The sequence below is a fragment of the Nicotiana attenuata genome, chromosome 11 (assembly GCF_001879085.1).
Source record: "Nicotiana attenuata strain UT chromosome 11, NIATTr2, whole genome shotgun sequence".
Taxonomy (NCBI): Eukaryota; Viridiplantae; Streptophyta; class Magnoliopsida; order Solanales; family Solanaceae; genus Nicotiana; species Nicotiana attenuata.
The window spans coordinates 4586176-4598800 of NC_031999.1; positions in this window are offsets into that span (position 1 = coordinate 4586176).

A 12625-nucleotide genomic window follows, 5' to 3' on the forward strand; every position below is an offset into this window, starting at 1 on the left:
CTTATCAGTTTATATCAAGCCACAATGGGTAAATTTCACGTTTAAAAATCCTCAAGCGATAAATAACTTGCGCAAATCACACCGAGGCAACGGCCCGATCTAACAGGAATGTAAACTGTGCACTGCCGAGGGTCGAACGGCCCGTACCATAGATACATCTATTTAATCTGCCGAGGCGTTCGGCCCGTTCCATAAACAAACACATACCCTACTCGCAGGTACACATAAGGATACATGCTCAATCAGGGGAATATTTATCCAAATAAAGCCAATTCTCCTTTAACAAATTTTAAGAAATGACGTTTAATCCTTTTAGAAATTTACTTACTAATTCAATGTGATTTAAGCAATTCAAGCTATCAATGGGTTCATAATTAATCCAAGTATAACATGCTTCTGGGTCCTAACTACCCGGACAATAGCATAATAGTAGCTACGCACGGACTCTCGTCACCTCGTGCGTACGTAGCCCTCACAAATAGGAGCACATAATCAATTATTTCACCTATGGAGACAATTCCCTCTTACAAGGTTAGAAAGGAGACTCACCTTGCTCCGAAGACCCATGACCGGCATTCTACATTCTTCCGAAGGCTTTAACCGACGCACAATGCTCCAAAACTAGCCAATGGTTATGCAAATCCATTAATATACGCTAACGTACTCATTATAATCCAATTTATAGTAATTCCTAACCCCGATTTGAAAGTTGACAAAAATGCCCTCGGGCCCACGTGCCCGGAATCCGAAATTTTTCGAAGATAATGTCTACCCATGACCTTAGGGACTCAAATATACACTTTTCACTAAATTCCATCCCCGAAATCGTGGTTAAATCCCAAGAATAGTCATTTTCTAGGTCTTCTCTCAAACCCCAAGTTTTTCTACAATTTTCATGCTCAAATCCATATATAGTTGATGTATTTAACTCAAAATAGGTGGGGATAACTTACCTTGCCATTGATGATGAAAATCCTCTCTAAAAATCCTTCAAGAATCGCCCCAAGCCAAGAAAAATATGATGAGAAATGGCCAAAATCGGATTTTAACACAACATTCTTCCCCAGCTCCTTTCCGCATCTGCGGCTCCCAGACCGCTTCTGCGGTCCCGCAGGTGCGACCCCAATACCGGATCTGCGGTCCTCACCAGGCCTCCCCCTTTCCGCTTCTGCGCTCTATCCTCCGCAGGTGCAGTCCGGCATCTACTGTCCCAGCTCCCCTCACCTCCAGCCGCTTCTGCGGTCCATCCCATGCTTCTGCGGGGCCACTTCTGCGGTCCCATTTCCGCAGAAGCGAAAATACCAGCAAACAGCAAACCTCAGCCTTCCCAAAAATCCATTTTCGATCCATTAACCACCCGGAATCCACCCGAGGCCCCCAGGACCTCAACCAAACCTACCAACCAATCCCAAAACACATTACGGACTTGCTCGAAACCTCAAATTATATCAAACAATGCTAAAACCGTTAATTACGCCGTAGTTCAATCTTTACGAACTTTTAGAACTTCAAACTTCTATTTTCGATGTTTAAACCTGTCAAATCACGTCCGATTGACCTCAAATTTTGCACACCGGTCATATTTGACATTACGAACCTACTCCAACTTTCAGAATTAGATTCCGACCCCGATATCAAAAAGTCCACCTCCGGTCAAACTTCTCAAAGACCTTCAAATTTCTATCTTTAGCCAAATGGCTTCGAAATGACCTACGGACCTCCGAATTCACTTTCGATCGCGCCCCCAACTTCAGAATCACCATACGGAGCTATTCACAGTCTCGGAATCCCAAACGGACATCGATAACACTGAAATGCACTTCAAGCCAAACTTATGAAATTTCTTCTAAAATGCTAACTTCCACAATAGGTTCCAAAACACTCTCGGGTAATCCAAAACCCAATCCGGGCATACGCCCAAGTCCGAAATCATCATACAAACCTGCTGGAACCTTCAGATCTTGATTCCGAGGTCGTTTACTCAAAATTCCAATCTTAGCCATTTTCTCCAACTTAAGGCTTCTGAAATGAGAATTTTCATTTAAATTTAACTCTGATCTTCCTGAATTTCAATTCCGACCATACGCACAAGTCGATATACTTGAAATGAAGCTGCTCATGGCTTCAGACTGCTGAACGACGCGCAAGAGCTCAAAACGACCGGTCGGATCGTTACATTCTCTCCCACTTAAACATACGTTCATCCTCGAACGTGCTGAGAATTGCATTGGGGTGGTCTGAAATTGCTGTTTAACTTCTCATGCACCTTCCCGTGCTACCACAATTCAGTTGAGCACATTAGCTTGATCAATTATGAAGATATTCTCTTTTATTCGAGCGGATACGCCTCAAAGTTCAATTCCAATATTCGGAACTCAATGCTAGGCCTATTTTCAACATGCGCTCATTATATCAATAGATACACGATGTACCCAGACGTGACTGCATAACTTTGCTGACTTCACAACTTGCACCACTTTACTCATATGACCACAGTAACATTTCTGATCGAATTAATCAAAATTCCACGAATCCGATGCTCCCATTGCACCTCATGACCTACATGGGTCTTGCTCTAACCTTTACAAGACCGACACGACGGAAGAGATGTGCCGAAATTCATAACCAACTGCTGAATCAACAAATCATTGGGTCTATACCCCTGACAAGAGTCATTGCCTCTTCCTGAACCATCTAATGGTCTTAGCTTCTTAATACACTTCATATAATCAAATTGCACTGGTCCTAAATCCAACAACCTCGTCTCACCTAGTATGAACTGCTCCGGCAATAAGCCACCCCGACATGACCAAAAGTCTCATATGATGCCACAATGTGCCAATAGGCTACCAATTAAAATGCGATACAAAAAGGAAAATGAACTCCGATAGGAATTTTAATTGCCCCGCTCGCGAATCATACATGCGACACGGGCGCACAACTAATACGAGCTTCCTTCAGAAAATAGGAAACAAAACACAATAAAAAGATATGGGGAACTGTATTGAACATTACGCTGTTGCGGCGCGCAACCCGATCCAAATAACATAACCATGGCGGCGTGCCACCCGATCCAAATAACATAACCGTGGCGGCGTGCCAACTGATCCACACGTAGAACTCACATAAGGGGACATATATCGAGACAAATTGCTCGTTATAACAAGATATCGAATTTGGTCACAAGCACGCTAAGTGCATAATACCATCCCTGAGGGGACATGTAGCGCTATAAGCTACAAAACTCAAGCACGACTGAGGTGCGATATACAATCTGAATCTCAAGAGCCATTTTGCTCATAATACGCCATTTCCACGCGGATCCTCAACACATAAACAATTTCTCAAGCCGTCTCACAACTCACACGGCGTAACGTATCAATACATGATATATCTGACAACGATATAACACCCTGACTACTCCATAAGGAGCGCATTACTGAAATGAACACAAGTGGCTTGTCATAGAGCCCATATTCACATTTAAACCCATCCACCGACCTCAAGTCGATCCTGATCACATCAAATTAAGCCAATAACCTTTCAAAGGTCCATACTAATTTCCCTCTTCTCATAACACACACGAACAACCGTCATAAGCGGAGAAAACCTCCTCGGTTCATAACCCAATAAACAAAGTGCCCTCTAGGCATAAATTCTCAAAGTAATGATATTACCCAAATTCCTCATACTTGGTTTTAAATCTTTAGTCAAACAGGTGGCTACATGCCACACTGGTACAATCTTCCTGTGGAACATGTTCCCACAATCTTCTGAAATAAATAACGGGTCCGCACATCTAAACCATCGGCCATACTAACGCTGAGAAGCGATCATGAATCCTTAACCAGAATGCAAAGCCTCTTTCACAACACATCGATCTCCGGTGACGCTGAATACATTACTAATTTACTTTAAACATTCCACCCTTTTCTTGCTCATCCAAGCTCGTGACATCCTTACCAACAGCAAACTGCAACCTCGATCCGCACTTCGAATTTCCATGCTACTCACTGCACCCAACGTGCCAACATACGATAGAACACGATTTTCATTGTAACTCCGAAATCAGTAATATTTTCACACTTCATCATATAAGAACTTTTCACTTAACTCACTTCAGGAGAATCATAGCAACACACAGGTAAATTCCCATAGCCATAGGATATGCAAATCTCTAAGTAGTGGTCCAAGCCACTATAGCCCTTCCGGAATCCGCTTCCACTTAATAAGCCATAACAGAAGAATGCTTCTGAATAACATCAATTACGGAGGCCGACAAGCCTCACACGTACCGCCACAAATCATACGCATATCTTGATCGCGCTGAATGAACTGATCACTGACCCCAATATTCCAATTCAACTATGGCTAATCAATCTGCCTCCTTCCAGTTTATCCTTGATTGCCCTGGAAATAATACTAACTCTATTCAACACATAACATACTCCCTCTACACTCACCCTGAGTGGCCTTGAGTCACGAGACCATGCTGTCTCAAATTCCACGAACTATTTCATATCTCACAAATGCTACACCACAAGTCAAAATATCATAGAACATTCTGGGCACCTTTTCATAAGCTGTTACAAATCTTGATCCTTAACCGTACTCATAGGCTTGAAATCATTGGGCACCACACTTTATCCCTTGGGATCTACTAGGATCGTTGTTGAGAGCCACCCGTTCTGACTTGGTCCCGAATATAATCAACTTCATGAATCTTCTAGCACAATAATACACTCGCAACGAAGCACCTGGCAGAATCACTCCCTTTTAAACCCGCTTCTATACAAGGCATACATCCTGAATCCTTCCCCCAAATATGAACATGAGCCAATAAGGCCGACCATAACACGCCCCAACAATTCATCTACTCATTTTACCACTTACGGTCTTTTCCCGTAGCGGGAATAACCCATCAATATGCTAATAACCAGAAACCTCACGAGCAGTTAACTCTGCAACCTCATCATAAGCGGCGGGACTCTCCCACTTAGCTTGAAGCCATCATACCACAAATCTGGAATTCACTCGTCCTCTTTATCTCTTATTGACATAACCTCGCGCAATCAACCGCCAAAGCTCTCGAAATCTTTCTGTAAAACCCCTTCTTATATTCTAACTCATCAACATATTTGCACAACCGATTCCCTTGCTATATAACCGATAGGATTCTTCGCAGAAGCCTTGCCAACCACGCGATCGCTAACCTGCTCCCTTGGGTAACCCACCTATAGAAGCTCTCCCCGGCCTCTTCCAATGCTGCTGCACGAGGCACAATCACTTCGATATCAATAACCTATATTGGGTCTGAGCTCACTTTCCAACTACACAGGTCCATTTACCCCTCGTGGACATCATTTAAGTGTGGGACAACATCCTTTCAATTCAACGTCATGCTACATCCTTCTTCATTTAAGCGGCTCCTTTCCGTTATATTAAATCTCTGGCCGCACAAAAATCCCTACTTCAAATTAGATCCGTAGACCCCAATAACCAAGCGCCAATATTCTCCAATCGTTCTAGACTCTTCTTAAGGCGCATAGTCACCTTATTACCAAGCCCCCTACGCAGCTCCGCTGCTCTCCCACTTTGTGCAAACTCACTTCTTCAATCAACCGCTCGGCCTGCGCTCCCTAAGCTTGGCCTTTTAGAAGTTTAAAACTCCGCCTGACCCTTCCCACATGTCCTTCTCATCCTTTTCTGCTCAGTTGTTGCCTTAATAAAATTTATCTTGATAGGACTTGAATCCACAATTTGCTACTAACTCCAAACTTTTTCGAAGGTCAACTTTTTCGAACCGTCAAGATTAGAAATTCTGATTCGATCCTAAACCACCACACCATGCGATATCTGACAGTTGTATCTTCAATAGTATTTCACAATATCCTGCCATAAAGGCGAATTGTAGCAGATTGTTCCATCGATAGACTTGGTACGTTCCATTAGGGTCACGACGCCCCATCATAAAAGAAAGCTCCATCACGCTTGCGAATACTAGGTCTCATTACTTCCACCAGCCCATATCTGACCGTTCTTAGTTCGACTGCCTTTCCCCTGCCGGGATTAAAATACTGAATCCCTTTCATTACATACTGAGTAAACCTCCCTTCAATGCATTCACGCCCCGACACGTGGGCAAACACCCTACCATCACAACAACATTGCGGAATAATCGCTTATAAGCATTATGGCAACCTGTGCCTAGCCTCAAGGCTTTTAGAAGTTCTGTTACTGAGCTGAATACTAGAATATCCTTCCATAAGGCGACTATAATAGTCCAATCAATTATACCGGGAGGATCATCACGCACCATATTTGTAGTGCCATTACAATCCTTCAATTTTCGATTTATAACAAGCGCTCTCGTAGGACTGGGTAGGAAGAAATCAAAGGCATAAGCCTCAAAGGAATTGGACCGCACGATAAAGAAATCAAGAAGGGAAGTACTCCTAACAGCCCTGTAGCCTCCCAAGGATAAGTACAGACATCTCCGTACCGATCCGCGAGACTCTACTAGACTTGCATGATTTGTGAGACCGACGGGAACCTAGTGCTCTGATACCATGTTGTCACGACCCAAAATCCACTAAGGGTTGTGGTGACGCCGGACACCTCTGTCAAGCAAGCCAACTAAATTATCAATTAAATTCTCTTTTAATACCTTTGAAAATCTAGGATTTTCCTTCCATTTTTCATAATTAAAACAATCTCTACTTCAATTCAAATTAAGTAGTAACTATTAGTACACATCTTTCAAAAACCATCCCAGAACCAGGTGTCACAAGTGCATGAACATCTTTTGATAAGGAAAATAAAATACAACATCTGTCTGAAATACAGTGGACAGGGAATAAATATTAAAAAGGGTTAAAGGAACTACACTAGCTGCGGGTCGCCTCGAACAATGTAGCTCACCTAGTCCTAGAATCATCCGCGTTGCTACGCCTAATAGGCTGCTAGAGGTATATATATACTTGTGCAATAAAAATGCACATAAGTGTAGTATGAGTACGTAATCAACGTGTACTCAATGAGTATCCCGCCTAATCTCGAAGAAGTAGAGACGAGATGGCCAACTTCGACACTCACTAGAGGTCAATTAACAATATTCTAGAAATGTGAGTGAAATCATGGATTTATATAGTGGTTTTAATTCGCGAAGGCAGAAAGCAGGTAAACACCTTCAACAAATAATCAAGGGCTTTCAAGGTTTATTCTTTATTATCTAATCAGTTTATATCAAGCCACAAAGGGTAAATTTCACGTTTAAAAATCCTCAAGCGACAAATAACATGCGCAAATCACATTGAGGCGACGACCCGATCCAACAGGAATGTAACTTGTCCACTACCGAGGGTCGAACGGCCCGTACCATAGATGCATCTATTTAATCTGCCGAGGCGTTCGGCCCCTTCCATAAATAAACACATACCCTGCTCGCGAATCATGCATGCGACGCAGGTACACATAAGGATACATGCTCAATCAGTCAATTAATAACTTATCGGGGAATATTTATCCAGATAAAGCCAATTCTCCTTTAACAAATTTTAAGAAATGACGTTTAATCCTTTTAGAAATTTACTTACTAATTCAATGTGATTTAAGCAATTCAAGCTATCAATGGGTTCATAATTAATCCAAGTATAACATATTTTTGGGTCCTAACTACCCGGACAATAGCATAATAGTAGCTACGCACGGACTCTCGTCACCTCGTACGTACGTAGCTCCCACAAATAGGAGCAGATAATCAATTATTTCACCTATGGGGACAATTCCCTCTTACAAGGTTAGAAAGGAGACTCACCTTGCTCCGAAGACCCATGACCGGCATTCTACATTCTTCCGAAGGCTTGAACCGACGCACAATGCTCCAAAACTAGCCAATGGTTATACAAATCCATTAATATATGCTAAGGTACTCATTATAATCCAATTTACAAAAATTCCTAACCCCGATTGAACAGTTGACAAAAATGCCCTCGGGCCCACGTGCCCGGAATCCAAAAATTTTCGAAGATAAAGTCTACCCATGACCTTAGGAACTCAAATATACAATTTTCACAAAATTCCATCCCCGAAATCGTGGTTAAATTCCAAGAATAATCATTTTCTAGGTCTTCTCTCAAACCGCAAGTTTTTCTACAATTTTCATGCTCAAATCCATATATAATTGATGTATTTAACTCAAAATAGGTGGGGATAACTTACCTTGCCATTGATGATGAAAATCCTCTCTAAAAATCCTCCAAGAATCCTCCCAAGCCAAGAAAAATATGATGACAAATGGCCAAAATCGGATTTTAATACAACATTCTGCCCCAGCTCCTTTCCGCATCTGCGGCTCCCAGACCGCTTCTGTGGTCCCGCAGGTGCGGCCCCAATACCGCATTGCGGTCCTCACCAGGCCTCCCCCTTTCCGCTTCTGCGCTCCATCCTCTGCAGTTGCGATCCCGCATCTGCAGCAAAATGACCGCATCTGCGGTCCCAGCTCCCCTCACCTCCAGCCGCTTCTGCGGTCCATCCCATGCTTCTGCGGGGCCGCTTCTGCGGTCCCATTTCCGCAGAAGCAAAAATACCAGCAAACAGCAAACCTCAGCTTTCCCAAAAATCCATTTTCGATCCGTTAACCACCCGGAATCCACCCGAGGCCTCCAGGACCTCAACCAAACCTACCAACCAATCCCAAAACACATAACGGACTTGCTCGAAACCTCAAATTATATCAAACAACGCTAAAACCGTTAATTACACCGTAATTCAAGCTTTACGAACTATTAGAACTTCAAACTTCTATTTTCGATGTTTAAACCTATCAAATCACGTCTGTTTGACCTCAAATTTTGCACACAAGTCATATTTGACATTACGGACCTACTCCAACTTTCGGAATCAGATTCCGACCCCGATATCAAAAAGTCCACCTCCGGTCAAACTTCTCAAAAACCTTCAAATTTCTATCTTTAGCCAAATGGCTTCAAAATGACCTATGGACCTCCGAATTCACTTCTGATCGTGCCCCCAACTCCAGAATCACCATACGGAGCTATTCACAGTCTCGGAATCCCAAATGGACATCGATAACACTGAAATGCACTTCAAGCCAAACTTATGAAATTTCTTCTAAAATGCTAACTTCCACAATAGGCGCCAAAACACTCCCGGGTTATCCAAAACCCAATCCGGGCATACTCCCAAGTCCGAAATCATCATACGAACCTGCTGGAACCTTCGGATCTTGATTCTGAGGTCGTTTACTCAAAATTCCAATCATAGCCATTTTCTCCAACTTAAGGCTTCTAAAATGAGAATTTTCATTTAAATTTAACTCTGATCTTCCTGAATTTCAATTCCGACCATACGCACAAGTCGATATACCTGAAATGAAGCTGCTCATGGCCTCAAACTGCTGAATGACACGCTAGAGCTCAAAACGACCGGTCGGGTCGTTATAGAAGTGTAGTACGAGTACATAAATAATATGTACCCAGTAAGTATCCCGTCTAATCTCGAAGAAGTAGAGACGAGAGGTCGACTTGATACTCACTAGGGTCAGCAATATTTCAAGGTATAATATTATCAATAAAGAATTACTAATAAGCAACAGTTTATAACAAGGCATATAGGTTATATCCTCACAATATTTCTAATTAACCATTTACTTCCATTACAATTATCAATTTATATCGGCCAAGAAAGGCAATGTCAACATTTAGCACTCTCAGTAAAACAATAAGCATGCGCAATTATGCCGAGGCGGCGGCCCGCAACAGAATTAAACTGTGCACTTGCCGAGGGTCGACGACGCGCCTATAGATGCATCTATTCATACCGAGGCGATCGGCCCGATCCATAAATAAGAAGAAAATATCAAGTATACACACAAGGCACATCAATAGTCATAAATGCCAAGCAAGACTTCAACAATTATACAAGTACGTTCTTATTCCCGATTTAAATCCCTAACATATCCTAGGTGCTCGGAATAACAAGATAATATAATGATTTACATAAACAAGCATGATGTGGGTCCTAAACTACCCGGACAATTAACATAGTAGTAGATACGCACAAACTCTCGTTACCTAGCGCGTGCGTAGCCCCCGCATTTAGCAACAATTATACGATTATAAATCTTATGGGGACAATTCCCTCTTACAAGGTTAGAAAGGAAACTCACCTTGCTCCAAAGTGCACTTCCAATATCAAGAACAAGCCCAAGCCCTTACTTCGAAGCCGAACAATTCCAACTACACTACAATAAATTTTGCCTAAGGCCACACTAACTTTAGCCAACGTTCGGAAAGCGTTGTCAAAAACATCTATGGGAACATTTATAAAGGGGTGACCTTTGTTAATCACTTTTGGCTACGAAGTTTAGGCCACGCTTGTTAAGAGTTCTCTTTGAATAAATAGACAACAGATTTTAAGTGTACTCAGCTCAAATAACATTTGGCAACACATACTCACCTATATTACAACGCTTATAGAACGTCCCATTTCTTAATCATAAAAGCAACCCTTTATAAGGGTGCTCTAAACTTTTCCAATAAAAACTTTCATTAGAAGTTTCCCTCCATTATTGTTCCTAATGAAATATTTGGGAGGGAATTTTAAAAAAGGAAATATTTTCTCCCATTTTCTAAAAGGAAAAACGACAGTACAAGAAATATTTGCCCATTTTTTATCCCACACCTCCATCGACTTGCTGGTGCTGAAGAAATTTCCATTTTTACCGCCGCATCTTCCACCACCTCTGTTGCTGTTGTTATCGCTGCTTCCACATTAATGGTTGATTAAGTCTTGAAATGGTAACCTCCTGCCCCTTTATTTTCAGTTATTTCCAGTTTAGGGTTTTGATTATTTGAATACTCTTATTAAGGCTTGAATTAGGGTTTTGGTTCTGCCCACCCACCTTGATAGTATCTCCATTGTCGTCCAATACCCAGAGACTTACTTGCAAAGCAGTCATCCATGTAATTTGCTCTATAATTACTAATAGTACCACTAATACTTCAATACCCACTTCCACTACTTTGATTTTTCTCACTCCTTTTCTTCATCTTATTGTTTGTTCTCTACCTTAGTGAGTTTTTCTTTTTCTTTTGCCAAAAGTTAAGGCTTGCTGTTGCAAGCTCACAATTTTTCTCCAGATTTTGAGAAACATTCAGAACTCTCTTGTCCACATCATGCTTGTGACCGTAGGAGTTGGACTATTTAAGTAGGTTGATAATTTATTTTCGGCCCTAAGTCTTTGGTCATATTTTTTAGAATTTAGAGATGTTCTTTGTTGTTTAAATACTGACATAGACAAATTATCAATAAATTATTTGTACTAATGTTGGTTATTCTAGATAGAAAGAATCGTTTTGTTGCTACTGTTCAAAGATTTGCCAGTGGTGAGTGCTTAGAATAGGCTATGGGTTGTTATTTTCGTAAATTGTACTGTTCAACTTCATGGTTTTACACTTTTGTATCCTTTAGTTTTTAAGCTGACATGTTTATATCATTGGTTTATTCTAATGGTGCAGTACTCGAATTGCATCATGGAGAGCTGAACTAGGTCTACCTGAACTGAAGGTTGGAATTATTTAGTTGTGGAGGTAAAAATGTCTTGCTTCTTTAAATTGTTGTTGCTTGACCGAGATCTTGCTTCATCCCCAATTCTTACATAGCAAATTCAATGGGTCGAAGCCGATTTTGTTCTGTTGAAATTGGCAAAAAAGATAGGCCATTCTTACATAGCTTCTTGCAGTAATATTTATTAATGTTTGAACTGATTGGCATTTTTCGTAGTTTAAAAGGTTATCTAAATGCAAGAAGAATTGGGTGTTGTATTTTTTCCTTTCCACCCATATTTGTACTAAAAACTAGTTATGTGACAATCATCCAAGATCAATACTTCTGTTGTAGGGAAGGAGTTGGGTATTATCTATGATGTGGTATCTTCTTAAGACCTCTTAGTAATTTCTTGTATCTGGCATTATAAATTGCAAAAGAACGTAAAGCTCGTACTAATAGACTTCAAAGGATAGATAAAATTGAACCTATACATGAGTCATCTGCTATCCTAGAAACTACTAGATAACAACTTTTGAAGACTTCTCCAGGCATGCACATTATACATATACAGCCTGCCTTGATGCTATTGAAGAGAGCATTTCTGGAGGATATACTGGAGTTTTGACGGTGAATTTTATATAAGGCGCACCATAAAGTTCTGTCTTAATTAGCATGCAAAAGCGTTTAGTCAAATCTACAGGTGCAGGTGCAGGTTTATGTATTTGCACATGCTTAATCATTTTTATGGTCCTTTACTTAGCAGATCACAAGAAATCAATTGCACTATTATACATAATATTTTATTGTCTTTTAGAATTTTTGAGTAGACATTTCAACTAATTAGTGCAAACTCAGTTATTACACCTTGACAGTCTAAGTTCTGGTCAAACAAAGGAAGTAGAATTGGAGAGGAAGGGGTATGCTGTTGTCTTATCGATATAAATTTGTTTCCAGCTGTCTTTTACATGTGTCACGACCCCAAACCCAGTCGTGATGGCGACCAACACAACTGCTAGGCAAGCCCGACCAATTATACTCTCAACCCGAGCGTAGA